The 14,459-nt window shown below is 36.3% G+C and overlaps 1 pseudogene; it reads left to right on the top strand.

Annotated features, from left to right (window-relative positions):
- Nucleotides 1–14,459, top strand: part of LOC140167582 (polyamine-transporting ATPase 13A3-like) — a 99,351-nt pseudogene that overhangs the window by 21,722 nt on the left and 63,170 nt on the right.

The following is a 14,459-nucleotide window of genomic DNA, read 5'->3' as shown; positions in this document are numbered from 1 at the left end:
AATCACAACTAACAATTCTACTATGAACAGTCCTGATGAATTTGTTCAAGAAGAGATTATACCATCTTTTAAATTGTTTTGTGGGAAAATGATAAAAGTTAACAAAAAGAAAGAAAATGCAAGTTGCAGATGCAATCATGAAATTTTGTTAGTCTGTATTTTTCAAACAACATTTTTAACATTATTAGTTTTATTGTTAAAACTCTCAATATTGTCCTTTTTCTTTTTCTTTTTTTTTCTTTTTTATAAATTTTTTCCCCAAAACACCAAAAACACATTTGGGGAAAAATGTATATCTTCAATATGAAAGGTCAAAATTTTCAATTGATCGTCGGCTTTTCATCCCAACTACATACACATTAAGTATATATCATCTGATTTATATAATTTACTTTGAGGACTGTTAAATTTAAAAAAAGATCAATTTTTATTCATTTGCCATAAAATACATATTATATCGCAAATTTCAAAAAATTAAAATTATTTGATATCAATGTCTGATGTGCTCTCAGGTCCCACAAAAAATATGAGAAAATGTTGTTATCCGAGTCCTAATGGGAGGGAAATTTTGTCAAATTCAAATCAAAAGAACATGAACAGAAATCTTAATAGCCATTGCATTTTAAAACATTTTGTTTTAACAGAATTGGATGAAATGAATAGTGGATTGCTAGTTCCAGGCGATGTACTCATCATTCCGTCATCAGGGTGTATGATGTCATGTGACGCTGTATTGACTAGCGGCAATTGTATCGTCAATGAAAGCATGCTTACAGGTACGTATCAGTCTATCATTAGGGTGTATGTCATGTGGGGGTGTGTTGACAAGCGGCAATTGTATCGTCAATGAAAGCATGCTTACAGGTATGTATCAGTCTATCTGGATCTGGATTTGGTTAAGTAAGCAAGGCATCCCGAAGGAAGTATTCCACCAACTTCTGTGAACGGAAACTTGCTCAAAACCTGGTGTCTGGTGCAAGGATGAAGATGTTTGTTGAGTGCTGACTTAAAGCATGCTATTGTGGGACAGTTGACAATATGTGATCTGATCAAGCAAAATGAGTCGGATGTTGGGAATATTGATTTTGTGATATAGCCAATAATAGTTTTCAACATCCTATGTATTTTATTGTTCTGAGCAACACTAAAATGGCTACATCTCTGGAATCATAAGTCTAATTATGATGGGGTTTTCAACAAAATAAAGCTCTGAGATTGGCTCATGTAATGAAATTGAAAACTGAATTTTGATTTTGATCGACATCAGCCTCATTTTGCTTGATCGCATCACATATGTTAGCTGGGAGTTTATTCCACTCTGGTATGGTTGTTGGAAAAAGTTTCTTATCCAGGGGAATTTTCCACTGTTGGGGTTCAAACCCTTAACCTCTCACATCATAGTCTCTCACACCTTATCGCTTGAGTTAACTTGACTGCTATATTTGTTGAAATTTCAGGTGAAAGTGTTCCCATCACCAAGACACCATTACCCAGCCATCCTTCAGACTCCGGTGGTATAGAGTACTATTCACCAGAGCACCACAAGAGGCACACATTATTCAGTGGCACGCAAGTGTTGCAAACTCGTTACTATGGTGATGAACATGTCAAAGCTGTTGTCGTTAGAACTGGTAAGATGAGTACCGTAAATTATGGAATATAAGCATCATCAGCTCATGGGTAGCGCTAGGTTTTCAAACAAGGGTTCAAAAATTTAAATTTTATGGAACTATGGATCCAAAACAATAGAAATAAAGGGTTAAAATGACCCTTTAGGCTGCGTTCACATAGAAGTATACTATTCGGGTATACGGTGCACGTTTTGCAGGTGCACACGGGAAGTTAAATCGAGCAAGACAATTTCATAGTACCAGGTCACATAAGGCTACGATCACATAGAAGTATACTATTCGGGTATACGGTGCACGTTTTGCAGGTGTACGCATATAGCTTAAACCGAGCAAGGTAATTTCACAGTACCGGGTCACATAAGAGGGCACTATTCGAAAAGGCCGTATACCTGCGTATAGTAGTATAGTGGGAATAAGTGGGAATCGTATGCGTGTTTGATTTTAGTGCAGCGATACACGGTCCTAATTTTAAAACTAAACCATATGTGGGTAAATTCATTTTTTTAAATAGATGCACTATCTAATTCTGCACATTATGACACCTCATTGAATGCAATGTGACCTCAAGAAGTAAACTTACAAGCATTTGATTAGACGAAGAAAATTGGTAAACTGACCTATCATGCCTAGACTCGCTAATCGCTATACTGAAATACGCTCATTCGATCAGGCTGAGTTCACATAGTATACTCCTATATGAACTCAGTCTGATCGAATGAGCGTATTTCGTATAGCGAATACCGTATACCGTATACTTCTATGTGAACTCAGCCTTAGCAACTTCTAAATGGTAATTTTGTGCGCTAAAAGCTAAAAAGAATGCGCCTATGACCCCATGGCGCAAGTTAGCACTACCCTGCATGATGATCAGCTTATCATGCTTAATATAAGCCACAGCTTAGACTATAGGCTAAAAACATAATGTTATGTCTCAGAGCCCATGACAGTTTCAATAACGAATGTGGAATACAGTTTTTATTTTTTTATTTTTTTTTAACTTAACTTTGTCATTTGAGTGTTCAAAAGTATACAGCGGTTGGCAGTAACCAGTACTCAGCCTGACCGACCGGCACTCAAGGGAATTATAGGTCTTACCGACCAGCACAACAATGACAAATTGTCCTCAAAACAGCTGTCAAATGCCATTAGTGTCAAGTAATTGGCATTCTGATTAAATTTTCTCTTGATTTTAGCCGGCACTAAAATTTGGCTAGCTACAACCCTGTACACAGCATAAAATTGTTGTTCATTTTACACATTTGCAAGTACAAATATCAGTTGTTTTATATCTAGACAATGTGAGTACGTAATCAAGTAAATTTCCTTCCAAATATTTCTCAGAATTTCATAATTTTATATGGCAAAAAAATAAAAAAATAAAAAATGCTATTTTATATACCACATTACCACAAGTAATAAGGAGTACAAATTTTATGTGTTGAGGAAACTCCAATTTTTACTTGGCATGACTTGAATATTAGTTAAATGATGATTTTCTTTGGTATATATGTACCACGTGCATTCAATCGAGCAGTAAAAATGGGGAAATACCCCAGTCGGGCATTCTATACAAGGCAGACATCCTGAACTTGCAAGTGGAGTTGATTGTCACACTATTTTGTTGGAAGAACCTTTACTTGCACGCTGTTTCAACAGATAAGTATTCAGAGTGGTTGATGTGATACAGTTTGTGGAGTGTTTATTTTTGACATTTTGTCTGAAATGATCGTAATTTGTTTTTTCCAGTCAGAAATACTAATTATTACGGTGGAATTTATTGCACGCACAGGATCCCTGAATATTCCATAAAAGCTAACTTCATGCACCCAAATGAAAACAATTGCGCATGGCGCGCAAGAACGCAACTTAGTGCTACCCTTGATTGCATAATATTTGTTTGTATTCCTTGTTTTTTACCATTGTTTGCTGTACATCCTTTTTTGTTGCAGGATTCTCCACCATGAAGGGTGAATTGGTCAGATCTATTCTCTACCCTAAACCAATTGGGTTTAAGTTTTATCAAGATGCCCTGAAATTCATTGGATTACTAGGTGTACTAGGTAAGCCATTGACAGTTATTGATTACACAATAGCATAATCAGTTTTATGTAATGCCTCTGTGTATTATTATAACAAGCTGGTGTATTAAGCATTCAAGTTTTTATCATAGTGCAGCTTCTGGAGTTTTTTAAAAAAAAAAAAAACAAAAAAAAGACTCCTTGCAGCATGTATTGATATATAGAATGGCATGCACACAGTTGGGCACAGCACATACGCTACTTGTGTATTACGTAATGTGATCTCACACCACCAAATCAGAGTCCCATAGAGATATGTGCTAAATTTGCCTTAAGAAAACATCATTTTTTCTTCACAGTAGCGACTCAGTTTTAAGCGACAGCTGTGATGGTTGAAATCAGCCCTTGCCTGATCCCTCTGGCTGGGAAAAATATAGGTTGACCGTCATTATTTTTTTTACGACTGGCCCTCGAAGTCTACGATGTGTGGGAATTGCCTATTTTACAGGCAAAACCATGCCAGTGTTTCTGTAAAGAAAAGGCTGCTTAAAATCATTAAAAGTTATTTGATCTGGCCCATCTGTGGTACACTTGCAGGAAATAATATTATTAATCATGACCAATCCAAATTTGGCTAAAATTATGCAAATTTCTGCTCATTTTAATGCTTAAATTGAGAAGGCATGGGTTTTTCTAAGAAGTGAAATTAAGGGCGCACAACGATATAATTCTATTTGGTGGTGTGAAATCGTGTGTGATGTAATGTACGATCTTATAATATGAAATTGGTTAATTTTTTTCAAACCTGATTTTTTTGCATATTTGTGATGTTTACACATGTCCCAACTTGCACCTAAATGGAATTGGCCAATTTGTTGTCTTTGTAGGTCAACAGAAGTTCGACATAGAACTGTGTGTTAAATGGCCAAAATAACCAGTGGGATTTCTTTCACTTTACCTTGTTATTTCAACCTAAAATGGACAGCAACCCTTCTCGTCAGTTATTACTAATATTATTTCAACATTTTGAATAAAGAATAACAAAATAAAAATTTGACGGAAATCGTACATTAAGGCTTTATTGAAGGCTTCATTAAGGCTAAATTTAAACAAGCATGGATTGGGACTTCATTGACGTGTGAAGTAACAGAAACCAAAAAAACATTTTACCTATTATAAACCAAACAAACTTTTAAAGAGTTGGGTCATATTGCACAAACTAGACTTGGCTAATATGTTGCCCATCATAAGCTTGCTCCCTGATACATGTTATAATCAAAGACAGAATTACAAAAATTAGATTGCAAGATTTCTTTAATTTAATAGGATTATTTTTATTTTGTGTCTTTGTCACAGCAATTGTTGGCATCATCTACACAGTCTGTGTCCTCATCATTAAACACCAAGTAAGTTGAATATCCAGTCAGTATCTTGGGTGCTTAAATAAGCAAATATGTGACCGTACAGCACAAAGGAGCCGTAAATTCCCTAAATTGTATTCTGAGTTACAGTGTTAAATGTGCATGAAGGTCATAACCCGCTTCTGGATATCGTTTGAAGTCAAATGATATACTATTTTAAAGCTTATGATGTATATCTTCTAAACACGAAATAAAACAAAATTGTCCGTGTACGGTCACATATAAAGGTTCGTTCATACTACCACCGCATTTGCGATGCGATGCGGTGCGTTGTCGCACTCCATCGTGCTGCAAAATACTGCATTGCGATATCGCAATGAAGTTAAATACATTTTAACTTGGAAATGCGACGCACATAATTATTAGCCAGGCGATGTCGGTGTGCGACGAGTTGCGTTGAGTTGCGGCAAAAGTAATCGATATATCAGCAACACATCGCAAATGCGGTGGTAGTATGAACGAACCTTAAGGGTCACCTATTTGAACTTATATTATCAAACTTGACAATTTCTTCACAGGTTCATCAGGTCTGGTAATAACAAAATAAAAACGTTTTTATCAAAGCCTATTGATGTTGTGATCCAACAGCTGATGACTGGCGGGAAGTTATGTCACTTCCAGTAGTGATGTTAGTCTTACTTGCAGTCTCCAAAAGTGAAAAGAGATAGCGTGACAAAAAATCATGATGGATCAAAGAGTCAATTCAGATCAGGAGGAGGGGGCAAGGAGTGATGAACAGAGACGAGGGGGTCTACAATCTGAGTCATGTTTACGATCCACTTTTGGAGACTGCGAGTAAGACTAAAATCACTACCAGAAATTGCATAACTTCCACCAGTCATCAGCTGTTGGATCACAACATCAACAAGCTTCGATATAGTCAGTGGTTCACTGACAAAACTGTCAGCAAGAAAATTGCAAGTTTCTTCTGCTGGTTTTGACAAATTAACAACTTGTTTATTTGACCATTTCTTTTCAAATTTGACACGGAAGTAGAAACTGCAGAACAAAGATTAGTTTAGAGTTTTGCAGAACAGTTTTCAGCCTTCTATCATGTGTGCTACCAGTATAAGGCTGCATGATGACTTGGTCATATAACCTTACCTATTAGAGATGGTCTTGATGCCTCACCATTGGTATAGAACTCTTCAGCAGCTGATCAGAAATCTTCAGAATTAGTTCAGAAAGATGTTGCGTGCAGTAAACAAAACATCACAGCCAATCACACACTGGTGACAACAGGTTTTATACAGTGTTCTAGCCACGCTGGTCGGCACCGGTCGGGGATATCCGGCACAGTGTCTTCCCGACCGGCACTAAGCTTAAATATATTGATCATTGACCGGCACAAAAATCTCTGAAATCACAGAAAATACACAGGTTACAACCAAGATGTTGTGTTTTTTTACTTGAGAGAACAGTAGGAGATGAATTTGTCCATGTGGGGAGGGTAAGAGATTATTTCGTCCGTGGTGTAGCAGTGTGTGAAGGACATGAAGGAGGGAGAACAGCTACACCAGTCCACAGACGAATTCATCTCTTATTCTCCCTACTAATACACAGATGAATTCATCTTTTAATCTCCCTAAAATTAGCCGGCACTAAAATTGTGCTGGCTATAACTCTGGTTTGATATGATTGCTCACACCAATCATGTAACATGCTGCTTTTACTTGGATGTGGCACAATCTGTGTTAATAGGAATAGTCCTACTGAAAAGGTGTATAGATCCCCATTCATTATGTTTTCGAAAAGCACCCAAATGCCAATATTGAATAGATTGTCTTAAAATCCTATACAAACTGAAGAATAAAAACAGTTTATTCTGTGTAAATAATCATAAAACCCAGAAAAATATGTAACAAGTCACCGTATATATCAAGAAACCCTAACTACCAACATGAATATAAGTCTTTGCTATTGTACTGTTTTACCTTTTCTATAATTACAGGCACCAATATCAGACGTAGTATTCAAAGCTTTGGACATCATCACCGTTGCCGTGCCGCCATCACTCCCAGCGGCCATGACAATTGGTACTGTGTATGCACAGACGAGACTCAAGAAGCAAGGGGTGTTCTGTATTAGTCCTCAAAGAATTAATGTGTGTGGAAAGCTTAAGCTTATCTGTTTTGATAAGGTGAGTGACCATCAAAACTAGTAGTTACCACTAAGTTACCACCGTAATTCACCTTGATCATGGGCCAAAATAATACAAAAAACTAAAATCCTGAAGTTTTGCATGATTGCACATTGTCCAAGCTGGTGGACTTTACAGTCTCTCTAAAAAATACCTGGTATACATATACACCATCGATAATAGTGGACCAAAATGATGGACACCAGGAAAATGTTTATCATCCACCCCATACCAAAGCCAGCACAAAAATTATGTTACCCCCCAGAAAGCTGGCTATGCCTCTGAATTATACTTATTCAATTGTCAGCTTGAATATTAATCACAAATTTGTTTATTTGGTACTCTATTTTGTTAACTTTTGTCAAAGAACAAATGAATTAAGAATAATTATATGCAAAGTAAAAATATTTTCCATGGAAAATTAATTATAACTGATGTTTGTGATTTTATCACTTTATGAAGAAACTTCTAGTTCAATTTGAGCAAATCAATCACCTATGTTCCAGCTTTGTGTAAAATGTCACATTTGCAAATTGCATTTGAAATAATACCACCTACATTCCTTGTTAATTACCATTACAGACAGGGACCCTAACAGAGGATGGCCTGGACCTATTGGGCGTGGTACCCCTTCAAGACCAACATTTTCTACCAGCAGTGCAGAATGTACATGAGCTGACCCGAGGACCATTTTTAGCTGCCATGGCAACATGTCATTCTTTGACCAAAATTGAGGGCGAGTTAGTGGGTGACCCACTGGACCTGAAGATGTTTGAAGCTACTAACTGGGTAGGTTACTGTTGTGGATTTCAGTAGGTGTTGACTTCTAGTTGTGTGTCTGTGTGAGTGGTATGTGTGTTGTATGGGATTGTTTGCACCATCACTCAAAATAGACAGGGGTTAGGGCAATTTCCCCCCCTTAAAAAAATACGGGAGGTACAGCAGTATGTTAAGATAGGGAATAAAATACTGACTAAGTATTGAAGAAAATAATGTACCAAATTTTATATGATATTTACCTTCCTCAAGTCAGTGACATCAGGGTGTGCTGATTGTTGTTTCACCTACATATTTAGACACAGCCTCTAAACCTGTTTGGTTCAACATGTGATATTTAATGTTGTCACACTGACATCGCTGACAAGAAGGTATAAGCACATACCGTAATTTCGGAATATTGGCCGCACGGAGTATAAGCCGCAGGTCGAAAAATGCTAAAATAAGATTCAAACGGCGGCGTATAAGCCGACCGCCATATAAGCCGCACCACAAACGGCCGATTTTGACATGCATACTCTTCTGTAATGCGCTATTTTCACGATTGTGGCGCTACAAAGCAAACTGAGGAGTGAGGTAATTATTTGTTTTAAGTAAACCAATATTATATTAAAACCAATTTCGTGCATCTATAAATGGAAGTCTAAGAATAAATAAAAGTTTATGTCATCAGACAACATTTTATCAGCAAAATGGTTTAAATGTTGTTCCTAACTTACTAATTGGGTCAATTTCATTGACGTCAGCGTTTTATTTGATCCTCAAGCATGGTATCAACATGGGGAATACCGCGCTGTGTGTATATTGATCCATGACGTAATTAATGTAACTTGTACTCGATCATTATCTTCCAATAATGTTCTTCAATGTCTGTGTACTGTCCAAATTAATAAAATAATCCCAGTTCAGCAATTCCGTAAGCGATAGCGTATCCTTGTATGATTTTTATGTATTCAAAATACCAATGACAATTGACGAATTCTGAGCTGAAATAGTCCATCACACACGCACGCGCCCATGAGGTTGCATCCTCCATCTTCCGGGTCTTGGGGTCGTTCGCCATGTGCTACTGCTAGCCCTGATGAGCAAGTCGGGAAACCCCATCAAAACGTATCTCAAACGTCGATCGTCATCACAGGAATTCCCCTTCACGTCACATTGTTTATTTGATCGCATGGTTAAGAAAAGTTTGTTTTTTTAAATTACAAAACCTTAATTCGTTCAAATTTTATAAAAATAAACTTCTTGACCATAAACTTGCTTTAAAAATAATTGTATATGAAACAAAACCCATATTCAGAGAATAAAATCAGAACCAACATGAATAATACACGTGGCCTGGTGAGATCATCACCCGCCCCCAGGACCATAAATGAACTGACGACGTGCAGTTAATGTTTATTTAGTTATTTATCACAACCTGACAATATTCAGTTTTTAATATTTTAAGTTTATTTTTTTTTTCATAAATAATCTACGTTTCCTTTATTAGTATTATTGTTACGATGAATAAAAGCAATTTTAAAGACAAAATCCAAATGATAACCTTTTTTTTTTTTATTTGTGGCAGCGCGTGTTTTAGCTTTTATAGCATCATCAACAACACGTGGATCAAGTAAAAGTAAAACCCGGAAGTAAAAGTACGAAAATTTGCTAAAGATTGACAGACTTTGCGCATGTTTTTGCAGCTGTTTCTGACCATGTTTCGGACAAAAACTGATGCAGAAATGAGAAAAATTATCATTGCGACTGGAGGTGGAATATCACGGCGAAAATGTTATTTTAACAATCAACATTTGATGAGGTAGACCCGGGTACATGTGTTAGCAACGAGGGGTTGCCGTATGCGTTTCCGGTATGATTGATCGTGAATTTCAGATGGACGACAAAAATCTGTCTGGACGCAAGTTTTTTCAATCTTGTCAGCAAACTTGCGTCACACATGACGACATTTTAAAACCCTTAACGGAACCCTGCCGGGATAATACTCAAGTCATGTCAGTCAATCAATGAGACTGTCAATCAAAATTTCCATGAATGAAGTGACATAAAAGAGGATTACGGTAAACGATGTTGATGACTTTGAACAATTTGCCGATTGGCTCACTCACCAGCGGTCGAGTCGGGCTTTTTTTTTTCTTGTGTGTTTTTCTGCTTCAAACGTTGCTGTATAAGCCGCGATCGCCAGATAAGCCGCACTGACTTTCGGGCGGCTCCAAAATAATGTATAAGCCATGGCTTATATTCGAAATTACGGTAATAGTAACCACCTTGCCACTTTATTTTTAAATGTAGATGCTGATAGAGCCTGGCAAAGAGACAACACGTTTTGATAGCATCATCCCTACTATAGTGAAGCCTGTTACTAGCTTATACATTTCTAGCTGAGAATATTGAGGTAACATGGTTTATATGAAAAGAAATTCAATTTGCTGTGAATTCATGTAGTATAGTTGAACTAAAGTCTGCACAAAAAGTAACACAGCTGTTACAAATACGCCTATAGCTTCAGAACTAGTAATTGTTTTAACGCATTTTGATACCCCATTTGTCCCTTTTCATTCAATATTAATATCACAGCAGTGTTTTTAAAGACAAATACCCAAATTTAAAAGTTGCAGCTATATGTATATGAAGTTGGCGCGGAAGATAATGGTTGGTTTTACGTGCTACAATGCTTGCGAAATAAGCATTGATTGCTGTAAATTGCAACTTTAAATTCATGCATTTTTATTTAACAGGACTACTGTGTTGTAAATTTTGAACGACATTGTACAAGTGGGGTATCAAACTACATGTAAATAAATCGTCTTTCTTCTTTCTGTGTTGAAATATTGTGAAACAATTACTAGTTCTAAAGCCATATACATATTTATAACAGCTGCGTTACTTTTTGTGCAGACTTTATTGCAGTACATTCATTGTTATCTGAACCTTCTTTGTTTTGTTTTGAAAAGAGATCCATACATGTCAGCTGGTCCTATTTATAGGGATCGGTTCATATTTTAGTTTTTTGGGAATTATTTTTTAGTTTTTAGAAGTAAATAAAGGAAAAGTTCCTATTTCTTAAATTCTTATGATGGTAATTTTTGTTGTTGCGCACAAAATAAGGTTAAGTTAAATGTTGTAAATGTTGTCATTATTTAATTTTGCATTGACATTATAGCACTAAATTCCATCCGTATTGCTACATAGGATTGGATTGACTATAGTTTTAAGATGCTTTTGGTTCTTTGTTGTTATGGCATTGCATGAGGTTCTTTATGCATGTAATTGAAACATTTGTCCCTCCTTTTTTCGTCTTTGCTTGCATAAAAATGTTCCTTCTTTCATCACACTTTTTTTCCTCTTTTATTGAATCCGGGTGGATGATTTTGTGTGGTTCATGTTAAAATCCAACTGAACACAGTTGGTGTTGAAATCCAGTCGCATTTTACTACAGACCGCAAAAGAATTAAGGTACCAGTTATGTTCACCCCTATATATATCATAAATAAAAACATATATTATGTCAAAATTAAAACCAGCAGTTATTTCCTGTACCCTTTAGCTCTGATTTTAGTCTTCATTTGCTGAAATTGGTTGATAATTAAAGAAATGATGATCAACAAACCAAGGAAGGGATACAAATACAATCTAAAGTTGCACTTTAATGTCCTAATCAATGGAAAGCACTGCACTGGTTCTCTTGTTCTTGTTCAAGAATGCTTTGTGTACATGGTAATAGACATCCTAATGGTCAGCTTTTGAATTTGCATCTTCCTTGGTATTTTGGATCACTGTGTCTTTGTTTCTTGACTGATTTCAACAAATGAGGTCTTAAATCTGAGCTAAAATAAGCAGCTATTGGCTGCTTGTTCTATAATTATGATAGATCTGCCTTTGTTTAGGATTTACAGGGGTAAAAATAACTGAGATCTTAATTCTTTTGTGGTCTATATAATGGCCAGCATGCTTTTTACATAGGCCAAACTAGCCTGGCTTGTGAATTTTGCTTAGGTCTGGACCGTAGAATTTCCATAGACCCAAGTGTGTGTCCCTTAAAGACCAATCTAGGTAAGCAAACAAACAAGTTAACCCACTTTCTGGCTATTTTTAAGGAACTCTTGTTTGGAATTCCCAAATCTTCTACATCTTTTCTAAAAGTCTTGGGATGAAAATTGTTCAAACTGGAATGCATAATACTATATTATATGTGACCCAGCTCCGACAAAACCAGGAACAAGTTGCACTTTTGACATTCCATGATTTGAATAAAAATGTATAAGTACTAGACAATAAGCTTTAGAATGATACTAAAATTATATAAATAGCATCAATAGATATGGATAATTTTGTAAATGATGCTGTGATATTTTTGCCAAATTGCTATTCTGAGTAATGGGCCAATTAGTTTCTTGCCTTACACAGGATTGAATAGGGATTCTAATAGTTCAACTGTTATTTATTGCTTAAATAAACCTCTTTTTAATAAGTACTTTCAAGGATTTGAAAGTCCTCTTAGTCCCACAGTCAAGAATTCCAAAATTAGATTTTGTTTTATGGGAATGTCATCTTTAAAGGCCTATTTACTCAAAAACATGTCTGGCGACTTGTTCCGGGTTTTGTTGGAGCTGGTTACATATACGGGTTTGAATTGGAATAGCCTGATGAAAAAACAAATATCTATCGCTGTCTCTTAATAATTATCTAATCAGTTTTCCTTATTTTTGTTGTATTGTCTTAGGATCAGGCCACAGGCTCTTCAGGGCCAAGGGAAATTGATGATTCAAATGTAGACTTGTTCCAGGGGTTTGGGATCTATGTAGGTTTACAATGATTCTTTCCAGTAATGATGTAGATTATTCATCCGGTAGTTTAAAACATTTTTTTAAATTAATCTTATACTGGAACTAAAATTTGGGTACAATTACCGAATAGGGTGCAACTTGCTAGGCTTGAGTCCAGTCCTCGTTTACGGAGTTTGGGGTTAGGGTTTAGCGTTGGGGTAGGGCAGTCTTGTAATAAGACTAGTAGAGTTGCACCCTATTCGGCAATTGCTCACTTTGCTACATTGCATTGGATACCTTTGGATTTCTTCAGGCATCTGGTTGATGATGGTGTGAGGTCAGATGGCATGAAATGTCTTGGAATGAATGGTGGTGAAATTTAACAATCCCTATGAGCACGCTTAAACCAACACAGATGCCCAAGTATCTGCAATGCTCAAAATCCTGGCGATCCTGACTTTTAGACCACCCGAGCTATATCGTAAAACCCCGTCTACAAGCATATAGTGTGCTTCTGATGAAAGCTACATTAATCCAGTCGCCATAAAGGAGTTTGAGCAAATAAATTACGGATCCAAGCATATACAAACAAGTATTATTTTAAGACCGATCTATTGTATTGGTATATTAACGCTTACTTCGAATTAATTAAGCTTTTATAAAAAAACACTATATATGCTTTTAGACGTTGTTTTATGGTATAAGGTACAAATTGCAAATTTATCATATTAAACTTTCGCAACAAGGTTAAACATGTTTTCAACTGTACAAACATACCTTTTATTCCATCGAACAAGCTTTATTTTGTTCCAAAATTCACGTTTTCATAGCTATTTTTGACATAAAAAGAACTGGTAACAAAACCGGGGATGCCAGCTCCGAAGTTTTCGCGTAGCACAAGCGCTTGATGTACGCTCGTTTTGACGGTAATTTACGCAAGCGTATCATGCATTTTCAAGCGCGTTTGACATCGTTTTACTGTGTGACGTAATTCTGCATTTATTGAAGATATAATTTCTCGAAAAACGTGATGTATTTTACCCCGTAATTTCCGTCATTACTCACAGCCCGGCCCTCTTTCACAATATTTTAGCTTCTTGGATATCATCGGAAACATAGATTAGTAATATTAGGTACATCACTGTATTTTTAAAGATTTTTTAGATGGTTTTAAAATGAAAAAATTGATGTTTTAAGCTTCTTTTCAAAATTTGGTTTTAGCTTGTTAAAAACGGGTAAAAAACGTTTTAGCTTGTTGGATATTTTTGCTTAATAGTTTAAAGCTTGACTCCTTAGATGAAACTTTTAGTTTAAGCTTGTTAGAATATTAAACCTTGATGAAATAGTAATATTTAAGCCCTATATAGCGTGGGTGGTCTAAAAGTCAGGATCGCCAAAATCCTTGTGCAACCACTGCAGTAAGAACACTGAACACTTCTGCAATCCAGAAGAACCAGTTATCCTTGATAAGGAGGAGACTAGAGGTGCTTTGGAGAGAGGAGTCGGGGAATTCATTTGGGAGAGAGTGGAGGAGCCCACCATCAATAAGAAAGGGGGACTCTGCTTCCAATTGTCACATGCATGGGACCCGGATCAATCAGATGCCTGATGAAGTCTGATGGTATCAGATGCAATATAGCAGTGATTTGCAAATTTTAATTCCAGTCTCAGATTAGTTAAAAAAATAATCTTTCCACTTATAT

The sequence above is a fragment of the Amphiura filiformis genome, chromosome 13 (assembly GCF_039555335.1).
Source record: "Amphiura filiformis chromosome 13, Afil_fr2py, whole genome shotgun sequence".
Classification (NCBI taxonomy): Eukaryota; Metazoa; Echinodermata; class Ophiuroidea; order Amphilepidida; family Amphiuridae; genus Amphiura; species Amphiura filiformis.
The sequence above is the reverse complement of the archived record's forward strand: the minus strand, read 5'-3'. Positions and strand labels throughout refer to the sequence as shown.